Source organism: Natator depressus, chromosome 18, assembly GCF_965152275.1.
Source record: "Natator depressus isolate rNatDep1 chromosome 18, rNatDep2.hap1, whole genome shotgun sequence".
NCBI lineage: Eukaryota > Metazoa > Chordata > Testudines > Cheloniidae > Natator > Natator depressus.
The window spans coordinates 2730827-2751625 of record NC_134251.1 but is presented as its reverse complement, the minus strand read 5'-3'; positions in this window follow the sequence as shown (position 1 = coordinate 2751625).

The window sequence follows — 20799 nt, the reverse complement described above, 5'->3', positions numbered from 1 at the left end:
GGATGTGATTATTTACCAGTAAAACCCCAGATGTGGACAGTTACATTAGTAAAATGGTGCCTTATACTCGTGTAGCTTATTCCCCTTCCCATAGAGCAATAAGCGGTACTGCTATAAGCACATTTATACGGGTATACTTGGGGGGGGGGGTGTGATTACACTGCTTGCACTATACTGGTACAGAGAAACTGGTCTGACGTGAGTGTAGATAAGGCTTCAGAGGGTTGTTCTAGGGTGTGAAGTTCACCAGGGCTGGCTGCTTCAAAATCCCAACCCACTTGGGCTCAGGGGGCTGTTTCACTGCAGTGTAGACTTCCGGGTTCGGGCTGGAGCCCAAGCTCCAGGACCTTCTACACTGCAGGGTCCTAGAGCCTGGGCTTCAGCCTAAGCCTGGAAGTCTACCCAGCAATGAACTAGGCCTGCAGCCTGAGCCACGCAAGCCCAGGTTGGCTGGCACAGGCCAGCTGCAGGTTTTTCTTTGCTGTGGAGACAGACCCCCAGATAAGAGCAGGTAGGGCTGCCAACTTTCTAATTGCACAAAACCAAACACTCTTGCCCTGCCCCTGCCCCACCCAAGGCTGGGACAGGGGGTTGGGATACAGGAGAGGGTGTGGGGTGCAGGCTCCAGAAGGGAGTTAGGATATAGGAGGGGGCTCAAGGCTGGAGCAGGAGGTTGGAGTACGGGATGGGGTTTGGGGTGCGGGCTCTGGCCAGGTGGCACTTATCTCAGGCAGCTCCCAGAAGTGGCTGGCATGTTCAGCTCCTAGGTGGAGGCATGGCCAGGCAGCTCTGCGTGCTGCCTGTGCCCACAGGTGACTCCCCTGCAGCTCCTATTGGCCAATTAAGAGGGCAGGGCAGCACCTGGGGGCTATAAAGCACTGGGGAGAACATGAGGGCAAGAGGGTCCTGGTGAGTCAGAGGCAGCGGGAATGGCTCAGTAGAAGGAATAGCTGCTATAGACAGTATGTGTGGGGCCTGGGAGAAGGCTGAAGGCAGGAGAGCAGCAAGCTGGGTTTGCTGGTATAAGAGCAGGGAGCAGTTGCCTGCTGGTTCTAAGCTGGAGCCAAGGGCCAGAGAGGGCTGAAGTCTGGGGAGCAGCGGAGGGCTGACATCTCCGGGGCCGGAGAGCTGGACCCTGAGGAACTGTGATAGGGCTGGGGGAGCGATGGATGCAAAGATAACCTCCCAGCAGAGAGGCTGTGGGGGCTCTGATGGGGCAGAGTGGGGTTGCACTCCAGTTGGAAGGGTTAGGATGGCTGTCCAAAGCCAGAAGAGAACTGACTGAGGCCAGGCATGGTCGAAGGTGCTGGGGTGTGGAGCGTGGGACATTGCAGGACAAGAAATCTTGAGTTTAATGACCGTTTGTTCTCAGCTGGGTTGAGAAATGGACTAGATGTTGGGGACTTATGTTTTAGACTGTTTGCATGAGAATTTTATAGTAATTTTATAGTAATTTTAGCCAGCCCTATGGAGGATGTTGTGTCAAAAGCAGTTGTTGTGGATTTACTGGGGACTCTGAAAGGGGAAGCTGTGGCAGGGTGCACCTGGTGTGTTTGTCACGCTACAACCTGCCAGAGACGCCTTTCCCTTGCTCCTGGGTAGTGCAGGGGTTCTCAGAAGCTACAGGCTACAATCAGTTCCCACAGTCACATGAACATCAGTTTCCAAATCCTCAGTGCTGAATTCAACTGGACACTGAGTGGTGTTTAGATGCTGCTTGTAATTATTAGAACTGGGAGCACTGGCTGCTAGGGGTCTGAAAGGACAGGAAACAGGAAGCGGGCGGGGGGAGTTGAGGAGGCTGAGTGAGAGCTACCGAGGGTGCAGTAGCAGCTTGGTAAAGAGGTTTCCACTTTAAAAATAAAGTCCTGTTGAAGTTTGCTAGTACCTTGCCTGGTTGTTACAACATTTTGGCGACGAGGGTGGGATCTTCTGCCTCTGAACCCACCTGCACACTTTCTGTAAAGCCCAGGTGAGCCACCAATTGCTTTTACTGCCTGGATCCATATGTTTGAGACTTATCTGCTTGCAATCAGTGCTACAGAGATTTCTGAAGTAAGAAAGCATGATCTGTTAATTCACTCCCTTGGAGCAGAAGGGCAGCGTATATTTTACAGTTTTCCCCTTGCATATGATAAATATGAGACTGCACTCACTGCATTAAAGAACTTTTTTGTGCCAAAAGTGAATATAGTAGCTAATCGCTACAGATTTTGCCAGCATGAGCAGAAAACAGGGGAGACTATAATGCAGTATATTGCTTCCCTGAGAGTCTGATTGTAACTTGTGACTTTGTGAATATGGCAGATGAGATGATTAGAGACCAGCTCATTGAGAAAACAACCATGCTTCGTGTAAGAGAACGCTTACTTCTAGAACCACAACTTACACTAGAAAAAGCAATAACCATTGCTACTCAGATTGAGTCAGCTACAGCTGAAGCCAAAATAATGAGCATGGATACAGGAGGCACAGTCCAGGCTGTGACTCCTTTGCAGAAAAGTTCACTATCGCTGCAGACAAACGATTACAAGAGGAAAACTAATGAATAACCACCAAATCAGCAAATTCAAAACACAGTAAAAGCCTGTTTTCGCTGTGGATCCCCACAACACCTTGCAAGCTACACAGGATGTCCGGCAAAAGTAGCTCAGTGCAATCATTGCAAAAAGATTGGACATTTTGCTAAAGTATGTCACAGTAGCTAGTTCAGTCAACAGGTGCACGCAGTTACAATACCAGATGTTACTGTGCTGAGCGTGGACAAAATCACTACTGCACATATTCCAGAACAGATAAAGTGCACTGTAAACGTTTCCACCATACCCTCAGGCAAACCATGCTCTATTCAGCTAATGTTGGACACTGGCTCAGCAGTATCTGTACTACCTATCTGCATTACTTTAAAGATGTGCCTCTTACTGAACCCAAACTTCACTTGGTGTGCTATTTGAAAAACCATATTCCAGGACATGGCTGCCTGCCAGTAATAGTTACTTTTGGTGATTGCTGTGTAACTGCAGAGTTCTACATTGTCCACAAAGGCACTCCTTTCCTTGGCAGAGATTTATTGGCTGCTTTAAATCTCAGGGTAGTTAATGGATGAATTGATCTTCCTCACCAAAGCACTCCTGTGGTACACACACCAGTTTCAGCTGGGATCCAACACCAAGTTGAGGAGAAACTCGGCTGTGCTTATGGGTTTCTGCATCAAGTTAAAATGCAGAATAATGTGATGCCTGTACGACAGAAGTTACGGCGCTTACCATTTTCAGTCAGGGAAGCTGTTTCAGAGGAACTTAGAAAACTTGTTCAAAAGGACATTATTGAAGAGATCGGCTCCTCGGAATGGGTTTCACCTATAGTAGTGACGCAGAAGAAGGGTGGAGGCGTTCGCCTTCGTGTGGACTTAAGGGAGCCAAATAAAGCTATTGTGATTGACAGCCATCCTCTTCCTCACAGAGAAGAAGTATTTGCAGAACTCCATGGAGCAAAGATGTTTCCTACTCTTGATTTGCAGAGCGCATACCCAGTGATGAGCTGCCAAAATCTTAACAACCAGTTCCCTCCTCACCCCACGAGGGGGTCGTGGCCCACCCCCAGCCCCCGGGACTCCTGCCCCATCCATCCACCTCCCCTGTCCCCTGACTGCACCCAGAACTGGGCAGGAGGGTCTCGTGAGCCACTGTAGTGGGCACCCACCCCTAAGAGCCAGAGGGACCTGCCGGGGGGAGGTGGGGAGTCCCGGCGGTGCTTATCTGGGGCAGCTCCTTGCCCTCTGGCTCCTAGGGGTGGGGTAGTGTAGCTAGGGAGGGAGCAGCCACTCCCCCCAATTCATATCAAAAGTGGTGCCTTAGGCGATGACTCCGTGGGTGCTCTGGGGCTGGAGCACCCACGGGGAAAATTTGGTGGGTGCAGAGCACCCACTGGCAGCTCCCTGCCCCACCCCACACCCGGCCCCAGCTCACCTCCGCTCTGCCTCCGCCTCCTCCCTTGAATGCGCCGCCCCACTCTGCTTCGCCGTCCCCCCGCCCCCAGTTTCCCGCGAATCAGCTATTTGCGCAGGAAGCCTGGGAGGGCTGAGAAGCAGGCGGCGGCTTTGCGCTCAGGCCCAGGGAGGTGGAGGCGAGCTGGGGCAGGAAGCGGTTCCCCTGTGCACCCCCACCCCCGGGTTACCTCCTGCGGTGCGGGCGGCCCTCCTCGCGCCCGCCTCCCCAGCTCCCCTCCGCTCCGCCTCCTTGATCCTGAGCGCAAAGCCACCACTTGCTTCTCAGCTCTCCCAGGCTTCCCACACGAACAGCTGATTTGCGGGAAACGGGGTGGGGGGGTTGGAGAAGCAGAGCGGGGCGGCACGTTCTGGGGAGGTGCTGGAGGCAGAGCAGAGGTGAGCTGGGGCCGGGCGCGGGGTGGGGAGCTGCCGGTGGGTGCTTTGCACCCACCAAATTTTCTCCATGGGTGCTCCAGCCCACGGAGTCAGCGCCTAAGGTGCCACTTTTGGCCAGCTGTTAAATTTAGAAGCCTTTTAGAACCGGTTGTCCCTTGCAGGACAACCGGTTCTAAAAGGGCTTCTAAATTTAACAACTGGCTCCAGCTCACCACTGCGCATACCACTGGGTTATGTTGCATGAAGATAGCAGAGACCTCGCAGCATTTATTACACATGAGGGACTATTTCATTTTAAACATGTTCCATATGGTCTCGCATCTGCCCCAGGTGCCTTCCAAACAATGATGTCATTGATTCTGAAGAATCAACATGGAGTTCAGTGCTATCTGGATGATGTTATCATGTTTGGAAATCCTTCTGAGGAGCATGACAATAACCTGCAGTCTGTACTAAACTGCATCAGCAAAGCAGGCCTCAAGCTCAATAGGTCCAAATGCAAATTTAGACAAACTGAACTCTCCTTTCTGGGGCATGCAATTTCACAGACTGGACTAAAACCTGATCCAGATCATATCCTGGCAATTTCAAATGCTCCTCCTCCAACAGATTTGCAAACCTTACGTTCCTTCTTGGGTCTTACCTCCTGGTATGCAAAATTCATTCCCAATTATGCTTCTGTCATTGAACTGTTATGAGAATTACTAAGGAGAAGTTCAACCTTAGTGTGGACAAGTTAGTTTTGAAACAGTGAAAAACTTGATTGTACACAGTACTTGCTGTTAGGATATAGATATTCAGGCCTGTCTGTAAAGGCCTGTACTCTAAGAATTTAGGTGTATTCTTATCACTTGGCTAGTTAGAGATATAAAAGAAAGAATCAAAATCACTCTCTGCTGGTGTAAGATTCTTCTCTTACTGTGACAGTCTGAGGCCCTGTTCTTAGGCTAAGGCCTTTGGCTAAGCAACAGAAGCAGCCATAAGTTGGGAAGTGAACGGTCACATCCTCACATTCCAAAATAGTCACACTGAAATAAGGTGCTATTGGGCTGTTAGGATACAATCCTGTCCTGATAATGCCTATCACCTCCAGAGAAAGGGAAGTGCCTAGAAAATGTAAAAGGAAACTTAGTTTGATAGCATCCTGTCTGGCGAGAACTCACTTATCAATAGCTGGGTTGTGAAATCCTCACTTCTGTATTGTTTTGTCATTATAGTTCCCACTTTGCTATTGTTTGTCTGTATAATCTCTGTCTGGTTCTGTGATTGTTCCTGTCTGCTGTATAATTAATTTTGCTGGGTGTAAACTAATTAAGGTGGTGGGATATAATTGGTTACATAATCATGTTACAATATGTTAGGATTGGCTAGTTAAATTTCAGGAAAATGATTGGTTAAGGTATAGCTAAGCAGAACTCAAGTTTTACTATATAGTCTGCAGTCAATCAGGAAGTGAGTGGGTGGGTGTGGGGAGGGAAAATGGGAGCAGGGAATGGGGGTAAGGAAATTGGAATCATGTTTTGCTAAAGGGGGAGATGGGAACAGGGAATGGGGGTAAGGAAATTGGAATCATGTTTGGCTAAGGGCAGGAATGGGAACAGGGACACAGGTGTAAGGCTCTGTGGTGTCAGAGCTGGGAAGGAGGACACTAAGGAAGGAAACTGGAATCATGTTTGCTGGAAGTTCACCCCAATAAACATTGAATTGTTTGCACCTTTGGACTTCGGGTATTGTTGCTCTCTGTTCATGCGAGAAGGACCAGGGAAGTAAGTGGGTGAAGGAATAAGCCCCCTAACACTTGCACTATTCAGTCCTGCATTGCCCACAATTGTAACTACTGATGCTTCTGATTATGGACTTGGGGCTGTCCTCACACAACTTCATGAGGACAACACAGAGAGGACGGTTGCATTTGCTTCAAGGACACTAAGTAATTCTGAGAGGAAATATTCTACAGTCGAAAAAGAAGCATTTGCTTGTGTCTGGGCTACTGAAAAATGGAGAACTTATCCGTGGGGCCGCACATTCAAGTTGCGCACAGACCATAGCCCTTTGACGACGTTGCTCACCACGAAAGGACTGGGAAGAGCAGGAGATCATATTGCTAGATGGTCTGCAAGACTACTCTCTTTCAATTATGAACTGGAATATAAGCCTGGAAACCAAAATGTGGACGCTGATTGCCTTTCTCGCCTGCCTTTGCCTTCACCAGAGGGTCCACCGGAGGATGAGGATGTAGTGGTTGTGCTTATTACAAGCGCTCTCACTGCAGTTACAAGAGAACAATTTCAAGCCGCTTGTGCAGCGTGTCCAATTCAACAAAAACTATGGGAATTTCTGACAAAGAGATGGCTCAGTCAGCCTAAAAACCTTGACCCAGGTTTGCTGCCTTATTTTAGAGTTCGGGATGAACTTTCTTTGTTTGATGGCTGTGTGTTATGAGATACACAACGGCTCCTTGTGCCAGAAGAATTACAGTCAAAACTCATACATCTGGCACACGGTACTCATCAAGGAATTGTCCGAACCAAACAATGCCTATGGGATCTGTATTGGTGGCCAGGGATGGACTCGCAAACTGAAGCACTCATAAAATCCTGTGTCACTTGCCAAATGCATGATAAGACAGCAGTGACATGTACCCCTCCATTACAGCCTGTTCCTCTTCCTGAATCTGCATGGGAAAAAGTGGCGATTGACATTGTAGGACCCTTTGATACTGCTCCAATTGACTGCCATTATGCCATCACTTTAATAGACTATTTCAGTAAATGGCCTGAGGTAGCATTTACATCGCACATATCTTCATCTGATGAAGTGAGCTGTAGCTCACAAAAGCTTATGCTCAAATAAATTGGTTAGTCTCTAAGGTGCCACAAGTCCTCCTTTTCTTTTTGCGGATACAGACTAACACGGCTGCTACTCTGAAACTCTTCTTCTACAGTAATTAAGTTCCTCTCTTCAGTTTTTAGCAGGGAAGGTAACCCCAAAGAACTGGTTTCAGATAATGGTAGTCAATTTACTTTCCTGGAGTTTGAAACTTTTCTAGCACAGAGGAACATTTTACACAGAAGGTCATCCCTATATTACCCTCAAGCCAATGGGAAATCCAATGGTTTAACAGAACTTTGAGTGTGCAAAGAGCGTTTGCAAACAGCTAAACTGGAAGGGCGATTGTGGACAACCTTCACTACTGATTTCTTGCAAGCATACCGGGCATCACGACATGCCACAACGCAAAGATCACCCGCAGAGTTACTGCATGGGAAATAGATGAATACTAAACTGAACATTGCTGGATTGTTAAAGGCACGACCTGATGCCCCAACCGAGGATGATGTGAGAAAAACAGTTGAACAGAACCAAGAAAAGTATAAGGCTTTCACAGACAAGCAGGGGAGTGCTAAGGAACCAAAGTTTGAGTGTGGTTCCTTCCTTAGAATACGAAAACCTGAAACTTTATGCAAAGGGGACCATAAATTCACAGCTTATCTTAAAATCATAGAGAAGAAGGGACCTTCCACCTATTGACTTTCTGATGGGTGGGTATGGCATGCTTCTTATCTTGCATCTGCCTATGCACCAAGAGGAGATTATGCCAACACCCAGTCTGCATTGGATGACTTCACCGTAGTATCAACACAAGACATTGCACTGGAACCGGGGCTTGAGAGACGGCCTGTCAGACCCAGACGACCACCTGTCTGGACTAGAGACTATCATGTAGTATCTACAGTGTTTTTAGTGTAATATTTCTGCCAACAGTATAGTGTCTTGTTTCATATTTGTTCCTGTGGTTAGAACAACAATGTTTATTTTAATTGGGAGCGTTTCTTAGGAGAGAAGGGAATGTTGTGTTTAGATGCTGCTTGTAATTATGAGAACTGGGAGCACTGGCTGTTGGGGGTCTGAAAGGAGAGGAAACAGGAAGAAGGGGGCGAGTTGAGGAGGCTGAGTGAGAGCTACTGAGGGTGCAGAAGCAGCTTGGTAAAGAGGTTTCCACTTTAAAAATAAAGTCCTGTTGAAGTTTGTTAGTACCTTGCCTGGTTGTTACAACACACTGCTTTCCACATAACTAGCTGGGGCCTAGCCCAGTAAATATCTGAAGACAAAGTTAGATGATCTAAGCTATATCACCAGCACCCGTTTCGTGGCTTAAGTAAATCTGCTCAGGGCAGCTACGTAAGTCTGAGCATGGCATGTGCCAGCACTTACGCAAAGCAAAGGGTGGAGTTTTCGCTTTTATTTGCACATGCTGCGGAAAAGCTATGAGATAAGAACATTCATTACGATCCACCGCAGATGTTAAAGGCACAGCTCTGGCTGGCCATGCCAGCGGACTTGGGGGCAAGGGGGCTGTCTTGTGCATTGGATGTATGCCATGCCTCAGATAAAACCAGAGCACATCCAGCCCTCACATCCCAGAAACAGTGTGTCCTGTAAGGAGCACAGGAGATGGGGTTTCAATGCCTGCCTCTGCAACTCTGTGTGTGGTGGTTTGGGCAAGTCACAAGCTATGTATGCATTAAGATAAGGAGTACTTGTGGCACCTTAGAGACTAACCAATTTATTTGAGCATAAGCTTTCGTGAGCTACAGCTCACTTCATCGGATGCATACTGTGGAAAATACAGAAGATGTTTTTATACACACAGACCATGAAAAAATGGGTGTTTATCACTACAAAAGGTTTTCTCTTCCCCCACCCCACTCTCCTGCTGGTAATAGCTTATCTAAAGTGATCACTCTCCTTACAATATGTATGATAATTAAGGTGGGCCATTTCCAGCACAAATCCAGGGTTTAACAAGAACATCTGAGGAACAGACGGGGTGGGGGAGGGAAGGAATAAACAAAGAGAAATAGGTTACTTTTTATAATGAATCAACCATTCCCAGTCTCTATTCAAGCCTAAGTTAATTGTATCCAATTTGCAAATTAATTCCAATTCAGCAGTCTCTCGTTGGAGTCTGTTTTTGAAGTTTTTTTGTTGAAGGATAGTCGCTTTGAGATCAGAAATCGAGAGAGATTGAAGTGTTCTCCTACTGGTTTATGAATGTTATAATTCTTGACATGTGATTTGGGTCCATTTATTCTTTTACGTAGAGACTGTGCAGTTTGCCCAATGTACATGGCAGAGGGGCATTGCTGGCACATGATGGGATATATCACATTGGTAGATGTGCAGGTGAACGAGCCTCTGATAGTGTGGCTGATGTTATTAGGCCCTGTGATGGTGTCCCCTGAATAGATATGTGGGCACAGTTGGCAACGGGCTTTGTTGCAAGGATAGGTTCCTGGGTTAGTGGTTCTGTTGTGTGGTATGTGGCTGCTGGTGAGTATTCGCTTCAGGTTGGGGGGCTGTCTGTAGGCAAGGACTGGCCTGTCTCCCAAGATTTGTGAGAGTGTTGGGTCGTCCTTCAGGCTAGGTTGTAGATCCTTGATAATGCGTTGGAGGGGTTTTAGTTGGGGGCTGATGACATCTTCATCATCTGGACCCATGGAAAAGAAGCCCTTGAGGTGTTGAAGTTGATGGAGTTTAGGACCACGATTTGAGTCCCTCATGTATAAAGTGCGGAGAATAATTAGAGCTGGGTCAAATTTTTCAAAATTGAATTTTAAAAAACCAAGGAAAATGTCATTAGAAAAAATTGTTGTCAATTTTCTTTCCTGTTTTCCCACCAAATACAGGACTGGTCAAAATTTCTCACATTTTGTTCTTGTTTGTTGTCAATTTCAAATTTGAAATTGACAACAAACAAGAACAAAAATTTAAAAAAAATGTGTTTTCTCCTGTTTTTGACTGGTTCTAATATTTCCTGCACTCTTTTCGATTCTGGAATTAAAGTTTCTATTTAAGTGCCTCGCAATGTATTGTCATTGGAATACTTCACAGTTGTCTTCTATAGGGCATCTTCCATGCAGACTATAGCCTAAGGCTTTCAAGGACTCAATACAAGATTTATAGATTTATACATCTGGGGACCATTAAGAATATCTCATCTTACCTCCTGAATAACACAGAGAACCTAGGCCAATAATCTCTGCATCAAACCCATAACTTCTGCCTGAGCTATAGCAGATTTTTTGGAGTCATCTCGTCTTGATTTAAAGATGTCAAGTGCTAGAGATTCCACTGCATACCTAGATAAGTTGTTCAAGAAATAAAGTAGAACTGGTTGGAAAAAAATCACTTTTTTCCTGTGAGAAATTCTGGGTTTCTGTAGAAAAACCAAAAAGTTTTGGTTTTCAATGAAAGTCCCAATTTTTAAATCAAACTACTAAATTTTATTGCCAGAAATTTCATTTTTGACAACCCCCCTTTTACACACACACACACACACACACATATGCAAAGTTGAAAAAAACTGTTGACCAGTCATGAAGACAACAGACAGCGTATGGCATAAATTGAAGAGACCAGATGTATTAAGCCTAAACATTTGATCATACGGCTTTTGGCCTCACACTGTAAAATTTGGACCCAGATTTCAAACATTCCCAGATTTGGGGATGTTGACAATCTGGGGGTTTTGGCGTAGTCCACTACAAAGTCCGGTGAAAATTTGGGTGGATTTGGATCAGCTGGATCCAAGGTTTTGTTTCTGGCCCATCTCAGTTAATAACAGAAGAATAAGAAGAGGCAAAGGATGTTTTAGGTCCAAACAAAGCTATTAAGTGAGGGTTGCCTGTTCCTTGAAAAAGCCCACCTAGGAAAAGAAGTACAAGGATTCCAGGGAAACAAAGGCCTTCAAACTACTAAAAGCCAACACCACCACCCCAACTAGAATTCAATCACTTTATTTATCAGTCCCATGACTGCCCTGCCAGACAGGTAAGTATTTTCACTCTCCTGTCTACTAGGGAAAACCAAGGCAGGGTGATTAATCCAAACCCTCAGTCTCTCCAAGCCAGAGTTTGAATTTGGCAGGTTCCTGGCTCCCATTAGCACCGAGCCTCTCAAATTGGGAGCTTCCTCTAATTTGGAAAGGGGGTTGGACATGAAAGGAGTTACTCCTACCCCAGGGGATATTAAATAGGCTCCTGTGGGATGCTAATAGTTACAGTAGTTAGGCCCTGAAAGGGAAATAAAACAGGACACGCACCCTGAAAAACTAGCTCTTAGCAATAGGTGACAGAAGAAGGGTACAACTTCCCAGCAATCCTTCCCGTCTCTCCTTCTATCTGAATTCTCCCTATTATTAGAAGGCTGTTGGAGAGTCGCCCGGATCAGATGTGTTCTGTTAGCAGAGTGACGGGTGGTGCTGGGAACACTCCCTTATTACAGGTTTCAGAGTAGCAGCCGTGTTAGTCTGTATCTGCAAAAAGAACAGGAGGACTTGTCACACCTTACAGACTAACAAATTTATTTGAGCATAAGCTTTTGTGAGCTACAGCTCACTTCATAATCCGATGAAGTGAGCTCTAGCTCATGAAAGCTTATGCTCAAATAAATTTGTTAGTCTTTAAGGTGCCACAAGTCCTCCTGTTCTTTTTCCCCTTATTACAGAACACTCCTGCATTTCCTGCCTGATTTGCTGCAAGCATTACTAAAGCATTCTGCCGTGCCTGCCTCTGCTCCACAGCAGTTCAGGTATTTGAAGAATTTGTTAAATGCTTCGGGGAGAAGACATCTGAGCACACACCTGGCCAGATGACAAATAGGCCAGGAAAGGCTTGGAATCTGTGAGACAACCTGGCATCTTGGAGAGTGGTATCTACTCTGGGCTCTTTTATGCAAGAACAGCTACCCCCCCCCCCCGCCCTCCGAGCATAGGCAGATGCTGGCCTGGGGTAAGGAAATGAGCTGATAAACTCCTAGAGGAGTTTCTCTGCCTCCCACCATGCCCACTTCAGCTCCCTGCAGTATCTTCCCTACCCAGAAATGTCCCCCAGTCACGGCCCTCTCCACCCCCATCACATTCCACCCGGAAGTGTCTCATCCTGCTCCCTCTCTGATATGCTTGACCAGTGACATCAAAGAGGCCTGGGCCTTGACATCATTCCCTGCCGGGGAGAGGTGCTGAGCCAGGCACCTCCCGTCTGCACCCCACTGGTACCATAATGCAGGAGAGGATGGTACTGTGCTTGTCACCCTCCCCCAATCCACAGAGTTCCCTTCTTGTGTGGGTTTTACACAGGACCTTTAGAGCTGACAGATCTCAGCACCAGATTGCAGGTTTAGACATGGCAATGTCTGATATGTCAGGCAAAGGTAAAAATATCCCTTATTCACCTGTCCAGTTTGTGGAATGAGGGGTTGGGGTGTGGATGATTCCTTCCTGACCTGAGTGGTAATCAGCTTGCTCCCTTGAAGCATGAGGTTTAATTACCATTTTTTTATCTTCCATAACGACAAGTGTTATGGCTAGACATAAACCCATCCAGCCTCTTTGTAAATCCAGCTACAGTATTAGCCCTGTGCCCAGGAATTGCACACTTGCTGTGGTCAGCTGCACTTTTTGGACTGATTGTCATTAATTCACCAGCTTAATATTGCCCCAGTGAACCTGCCTTAAAATAGCAGAGAATACATACGTGCTTCATACCCTTTGGATGTGAACTCCCCGCACTGCCCCCAACTGAAAACAAAAGGGGTCAGCCCTGCATCTGGGGAAAGCAGGGTTCTGTGTGGATAGGGGCACATCTCCCTGGGTTATTTCCAATTCTGCCCACAATTCAGTAAACAGAACTTCTCAAGAACATGCTGTACGCAACACACGGCTCTGCCTTTTGGTTCCGAGGATAAAGGATTAAAGCAAGATGACACATTTCTTCATTCATTTCCCTGGACCCTACAAGAGATAGAGCCTTCCAACAGAGGCCAAGCTCACAGCCTGAGAGTGTTTTATCCCTCCCCTTCTCCGCAAATGCTGCCCTTGCTGGTATCTCAATGGCCTCTTTGGCAGAGATTCCATTCTATCTACTTGCACCACAAGGAACTTTAGTTTTGAACCTTATCTAAACTCTTTCTTACTTAGTCTAAGGCTAGTGCTAGTTGGAATGCATCTTAACTGGAATCTAGAGATCAGTGCTGGAGTTCAGAGCTCAGAACTCAGGCCCTGTCTACACAAGGGAATGGAGCTATGTAGGGAATTGGTTTTCCAACGTGGCTGTTTGGCAAACAGATGGTTAGTTAGAACATGCAGATCACATCAGAACCATCATGTTCAGCACAGAGATGGTAGATTAGTTACAAAACTAATCCATAAATCCTTGTATTAATAAGAGTGGAGAGTTTGGGTCACTTTGATCCAACAGGGTGTCTTTTTCTTGTACTTGGATGACCGCTGTGTAGCACTATTGTTATCTGTTATTTCTGTCTGGTAATACCCACCGTGTGGTAGGTGCTGTACAAACAAATAGGAAGAACGAGGGAGGGGCTCACCACCCTGTGCTCCCTTATTGCAGAAAGGCTGGGACACGTCATTGTTCACAGATCCCAATAAATTGTAAGAGGAATAAATATTTGTCCAAACGAGACTGGGAAGTGCATTCTCCTTCATTCACTAGTTGCTGTTCATCAGCTGTTATTCTTTTGTTTTAAAGTTTCAGTCATTCTGCCCAGGAGTGGAAACAATGCCAAACCAATCACACACCATGAATAATGAACAGGGAAAAGCAAAGAACTTGTGACAACTCCACAGTCTGAACATAGTTTGTCCAAGCTCTTCCAGAAATCCTTGGAACAACAGATACAGTCACAGTGGCAGGTGTGGGCTTCAGACCATTTCCAGAGAGAAAAGGGCTACGACATTCACTTTCCGTATCTACAGTGACTAATTTGCTCCTTTCAGGAAATCTTGACTTTGCTTTTGGAAAAGGATGTGGAATAGAGCTCGGCTTGGACTAAACCAGCTGTGTTTCAAGTTCAGTTAGAAGAGAGGGATTGGGAAGCCATGTATGAAAATCATTTTCAGACATTTCCTAGGGCTGGATTCTTCCATCCTGAGGGCACATCTACACTGGAGCAGGAGGCTGTAATTTCCAGCTTGAGCAGACATACTCCTGCTAGCTTTGATCAAATTATTGCACTAAAAATATAGCATAGCCATGGTGGTGGCAAAAGTCCCTTTGTGGATGTGGGAAGAGCTGCTGCAGAGCTGGGGAGAGCTGCTGAAAGGGTTCCTGAAGGAATCAGCCAGGGAAGCTGCAGGAGGATCAAAGAACGCACACCGTACTTACAGGCCTATCCTGGGAAGCAGAGACTCTGAAAATGATGGGGGATTGTGGTGGGTAATTAGCTGAACATGAGCTCCCAATGTGATGCTGTGGTCAAATGGACTAATGCAATCCTGGGAAGCATGAACAGGAGAATACTCAAGTAGGAGTCGAGAGGTTATTTTACCTCTGTATGTGGCACTGGTGCGACCGCTGCTAGAATCCTCTGTCCAGTTCTGGTGCCCATATTTCAAGAAGAATGTTGATAAATTGGAGAGGGTTCAGAGAAGAGCCACAAGAATGACTGAAGGATTAGAAAACCTGCCTGATAGTGATTGAGCTCCTTGAGTCTATCTATTTAGCTGGGGGTGACTTGATTTCAGTCTATAAGTATCTACATGGTGAATAAATATTTAACAAAGGGCTCTTCAGTCTAGCAGAGGACATTCTAATGTGACCCAGTGGCTGGTAGTTGAAGCTAGACAAATTCAGACTGGAAATGAGGTGCACTTTTGACAGGGAGGGTAACTAACCATTGGAACAGCTTACCAAGCATTGTGGTGGATTCTCCATCACCGGATATGTTTAACTCCAGATTGGCTGGTTTTCTAAAGGTTCTGCTCTAGAGGTTGTTGTGGGGCAGGTCTCTGGCCTGTGCTGTACAGGAGGTCAGACTAGGTGATCATAATGTTCCCTTCTGGCCTTGGAGTCTATGAATCCAGGAGGAATGGCTGAGAGTCCAGACACCCAGGCCTAAGAAGGAGACGAGTACAACCCCCTGACCACAAAGGAGAGATACTGAGCAAAGCCTGGGAGGGCTGGAAATTGTGCCTAGCAGAGAAGCTTAGAGCTGGGCATGTCTCAGGGAGCAGGGTCTGCACCAGGGTTGCCATTTCTGGTTGAATGTATTCCTGGAGGTTTCATCACATGACACAATCTTTAATTAGAGATTGATCTTTAATTCCCAGAGACTCCAGGACAATCCTGGAGGGCTGGCAACCCTCACTGCGCTCAGGGGGAGAGTGAGACTTTGTTTTGGGTTTGACTTTACTTGGGGGTTATTTTATATTCATAAACCAGTCCCCAAGAAAGGGGTTTGTGATTGGATACAAGTCTTTCTGGATATTTCCTGGCAACCTGTGAAGGGGAAATTGAGGCAGGGTGCTGCATAGTCATGCTTGGCCAGCAGGGGGTGCCACAGGGCAGCCACACCATTTGACACCCACCTAGACCTTAATGAGCAGGAGGGAGTCCACAGGCCGTGGGGAAGACTGTCTGCAGAGGGAATGAGAATTGCCCTTTCATCCCCACGCTGGCAACCCAGAATTTTGGGGTCCAGGTGTGGGAGGACAGCAGGCTGCTCAATGTGGAGCCAGTGAGCAGGGAAGGGGCAGATGCTCATTCACAGGCCAGTGGAGCTGAGCTAGTACAGGGCATGTGGGTAGTAAATTACTGCTGGTCTAGACCAGAGTAAATGGCAGCCCCTCAGGAGCAAGGAGGAAGCCAGGGTGGTGACTGAGCCCCAGTGTTTCCGGGTGGTGCAGCCGCACAGCGACCCTTGCTCAAGGCTGGGGCTGCAATCACAATCTGGTCTAACCATTGTTGCATTAGGATTTGAGACCTGTCTTGGCTGCAGGCGCTCCTTAGCTGTGAGCAGAGGACGACTCTGCTACTTGTGAGATGTCCTTTCCTCCTGGGAGCAGCTCTAGTGAGCAGGGCTCCGGTCCCCCACTGCCCCCAGACTGCAGCACAGCACCCTCTCCGGGACTGGTGGTTCCACAGACAAGGGTGACAGGGAGCCTTGCTCCAGAGCACGCCTTAAACAACTTTGGTTTAGTTACGTGAGTAAAATAAACTCTTAAATCTGGAACTGCCTCGGGTCTCAAGAGAACACAGAGAAGAGAAACACGCAAGGGATTAGGGGAAAAAGACTTTAGATTAACTTCACTTTCTCTGACTCTCACCCTCCCTGACAGAACCTAACAGCTTCTTCTAAATAGCTTTTCAGCTCCGCTGCCTTGCTCGATCATCATGACATTTTTTCAGTGAGTTTTCATAATTCATGTGCCATTAATCAAATTCAGTCTATCCCAGTGAGGATCTACATGAGAGAGGGAGCACATCCCCATTCAGGGCAAGGAGCTCATGGCGTTTGCTCTTTACACAACAATACGAATACTGAGGAACCACACGGACACAGTGGGGTCTCAATAACGGTGTTTGCCAACTCTGCACAGCACTGCTACTTTGGCACCTTCTACAGCACAGAACACAGGGAGGCCCGCTAGAGGGCTCACATTTAAAAGGACTCCTACCCACACTCCAAAAGGATTAAATGTAAGACTAGACCTCAGGCCAACTGCGTGGACAAAACAGCTTGGTTCAGAAAGACAAACAGGGCCGGCATGAAGATGTTGACCAAACATTTGGGAGGGAACATTCCCTTAGATCACACCCCAGTCTGTAACCGGGCTTTGCAGTGACTCGCTCTCAAGGCCCCAGCAATGATGCTGGGGAGTTCCTGCTAGCTGCAACTGGGCTCCAAGCAACTATTTACCACCTGTGTTTATGACGCAGGCAATTAAAATTCCTCCCTTTGAATTATGCTGGTGGCTGGATCCAGAGGCTAACCTGGGCCAGTGTATTTCAGCAAGTGCTTTTCAGGCTTCCAGTAGAAAACATCAAAGACGCCTGAGACAGCCCCCAGGGGGTGGCCCAATGGGGCCTGTGTGAGTTTAAACATTCAACCTGTGGCCACTCTTATCCATAGCAATGAGGGCTTCCAAAGTCTGTGGGAACTGGAGCTCAGCTCAGGGCCGGTGCAATCACTAGGCGAACTAGGCGGTCGCCTAGGGCGCCAAGGGGTTGGGGGCGGCGGTGGAGCGGAGGAGAGTTGGGGCAGGGGGGTGCAGGGAGGGCCACCTGCAGCAAGTAATGGGGGGGGCGGCGCACAGGGAACCGCTCCCCGTCCCAGCTCACCTCTGCTCCGCCTCCTCCCCTGAGCACCGCCCCGCTCTGCTTCTCTCCCTCCCAGGCTTGCGCGCCAAACAGCTGATTGGCGCCGCAAGCCTGGGAGGCTGGAGAAGCCGGGGCGTGCTCGGGGAGGAGGCGGAGCAGAGGTGAGCTGGGGTGGGGAGCTGCTGCACGCGGCTCCCCGGGCCAAGGGGAGGGAGGAGGCTGCGGGGAGCTGCCGCGGGGGGGAGCCTCGGGGGGGGGGGGGCAGGGAGCTGCCGCGGGGGACAGTCCAAGGTGGAAGTTTTGCCTAGGGTGTGAAACCTCCTTGCACGGGCCCTGGCTCAGCTCCTCCCCTCACAGCAGCGTCCAGGAGCAAGAGTAATTCCAGCCAAGCCCATGGGGTTACTGCAGTGTACGTCCAGCATGAGAAGGAGGCCCTGCGTATCCCAGCAGACTCTACTCCATCTTGATCTCAGCATCCCAGCTCTGCTGCATTCTGGGGCCTGTCATCTTTGTTGGCTTCACTCTTTCATTGAAGATTTAGGCTCCATTAGTTGCAAATTTGGTGCTGCCTAGAGGCTCCTGGCAAGTTGCCAACACAGCCTTTGTCTGGACAAGACGTGACCCGATGGTGGGGAGGCGCTGCGGGCAGCAGGGCCCGGCTGAAGGTCATTGGGCGTGATGGCCGTGCAGCAAGCAGTGGGGCTGAGAATGCAACTCTGCGGCCAGGGGCCCGGTTATCTTAGCGACAAGCTCTTTGCAGCACCTGCTGACGTGTGGGGTGACCAAGCGCAGACTGCCCTTGTGGGTGAGCCACTTCCAGCTGACACCTGCAGCCACGCTCTGTTGTGGCGCTGCTGTGGCAAGGGGTGTTGTCCGGCCCCAGAGCACCTCCGTAACCAACAGTGGGAGCTGGGCTAAAAAGCCACAGACTGGCGGAATTGAACCTTATGAGGCATCTAAGCACTTGTGCCTGGACCAGTGTGCTGGCAAGTCAGGCCTTGCCCCTTGCTGTGACTTGAGAGACTCCCCCTCCCTGACTGGGCCATCAGCATGAGAAGGGGGTGCAGAACTGACTCCTAAGTGATGAGCCTCTATGCAGCTCTCCAGCACCCTGCTGCTACTTGCTTCCCATTCATCGGAGCACACCCTTCCCTACCATGCTGCCTGCGGGCTGCTCCTGGGAGTGCCAGGCTGGAGTTCAGGGCACCCAACACTCAGTGGCAGGCTGGAGCATGCACAAGTGAACAGAGCTGGGAAACAGCCAGTGCCCAAATGCTAAACCTGCCAGCCTCAGCTATCTTCCCAACAGACACATCAGTAGGGGTATCTGTGCGGGGGTGGGTGTGTGTGGTGGAGCAGGGGTTCTGCATGTGAGCGCATGGGTGTGTTGTGTGTGGTTCTAGATTAGAACTGAAAGGGACTCTGTTGTGGAGCCTGGGAGAATGTTTGTGTCCGAGTATTGTGGTGCTGGGAGGATGTTAATATTATCTTAGCAGGTGGTTTCCTTGATTTTTAGCAGCTGAAATGCGTTTGAAGAAGCCGAACTCTAAGATCATAGAGTTTTGGTGGGTGGAGTTTCCGTGTTTTTTAAAGGAAGTGGTGAGCAGTGTGGAGGTGTGGGATGGGACAGTCGGGGTTGTGGGGCATGGGAAGGCGGTGGGAAAGGACGAGGCACGGAGCAGCAGTGGTGGTAGCAGGGGATGTAAAAGGAGGTGGATTGTTTGTGGGTGGGATATCAGAGTAGGGATGTGGGCATGGGGGATACAGGACTGAGGATCAGGACTGGGCAGCATGGCTGCCCACTGACTCTCTGTTTCCTCCAGTGGATGCCCCTCTCCAGCTCCCTGGCACCCCACTTCTACACCCTGGGGTCCGTCCCTCTGCCCTGTAATGTGTTCCCAGTGGATGTTTCCTTGTCTGTTTTGGGAATAAGAAAAGGAGGACTTAGAGACTAACCAATTTATTTGAGTATAAGCTTTCGTGAGCTACAGCTCACTTCATCGGATGCATTCAGTGGAAAATACAGTGGGGAGATTTATATACACAGAGAACATGAAACAATGGGTGTTAGCATACACACTGTAACGAGATTGATCAGGTAAGGTGAGCTATTACCAGCAGAAGAGCCGGGGGATGGGGGGGAGGGAGAAAACCTTTTGTAGTGATAATCAAGGTGGGCCATTTCCAGCAGTTGACAAGAAAGTCTGAAGAACAGCAGGGTGGGGGGTGGGGATTAAACATGGGGAAATAGTTTTACTTTGTGTAATGACCCATCCACTCCCAGTCTTTATTCAATCCTAAGTTAATTGTATCCAGTTTGCAAATTAATTCCAGTTCAGCAGTCTCTCATTGGAGTCTGTTTTTGAAGTTTTTTTGTTGAAGAATTGAGACTTTTAGGTCTGTAATCGAGTGACCAAAGAGATTGAAGTGTTCTCCGACTGGTTTTTGAATGTTATAATTCTTGACGTCTGATTTGTCAGTCCCTATGTAAAAGAATAAATTGGTTAGTCTCTAAGGTGCCACAAGTACTCCTTTTCTTTTTGCGAATACAGACTAACACGGCTGTTACTCTGAAACCTGGAAACTCTTGCAGTGTCTGCCAGGGGTGGGCCACCAAGCATGCTGCTTCAGGACTCTACTGCCAGGCCTCAAGTTTCGGGTGATCAGGTTAACACAGGTTCAGCCGCCAGGCATGGCTCATTACCCTGGCTGCACTTCCATGAGAGACTCGTGTCTCCGTGGTCTAGTAGAAACAAACCGTCTTTCCTGCTATTGAATTGTTCTTCAAAGAGTCCCATTTTCAGATCAAAGCTGCTGTGTTTAAAGGTAGAAGGCCGGGATTTGGCTTCAAATTTTAGACTCCAGCCCCCCTTCTGGGCATGATCATGAGTCACTCATTCCAGAGGCCGAAGAAGCCATGATGGGAAACCAGCCTGGGAAGAGAGCCCTTGACACAGGCAGCTGTGCAAGCTAAGCTAACGCCTGGCTATTCCAGGGGAGTCTGTGCACCTTTTCCATTGTCATCCCAGAGCTGTGCAAACCGTTCTGCAACCCCTTCATCTGAGCAGAGCTCAACTCTTGAACGAAGTCCCAGGCTTGGAGGAGGTTAATCCTGCCAGCCTGTGGCAGGAAAGCTGGGTTAAAGCCAGTCCTTCCTGCATGCTACTTAAGAAATGCAATTGTTTCTGTATTCAGTGCAGTGAGTTTGTAGCCTCACACATGGCTGAAAATGTCAATAATAGAACAAGAAAAATCTCTCATTTAAAGACACAGTGGCAAAGTCTCCCTGTTAACAAG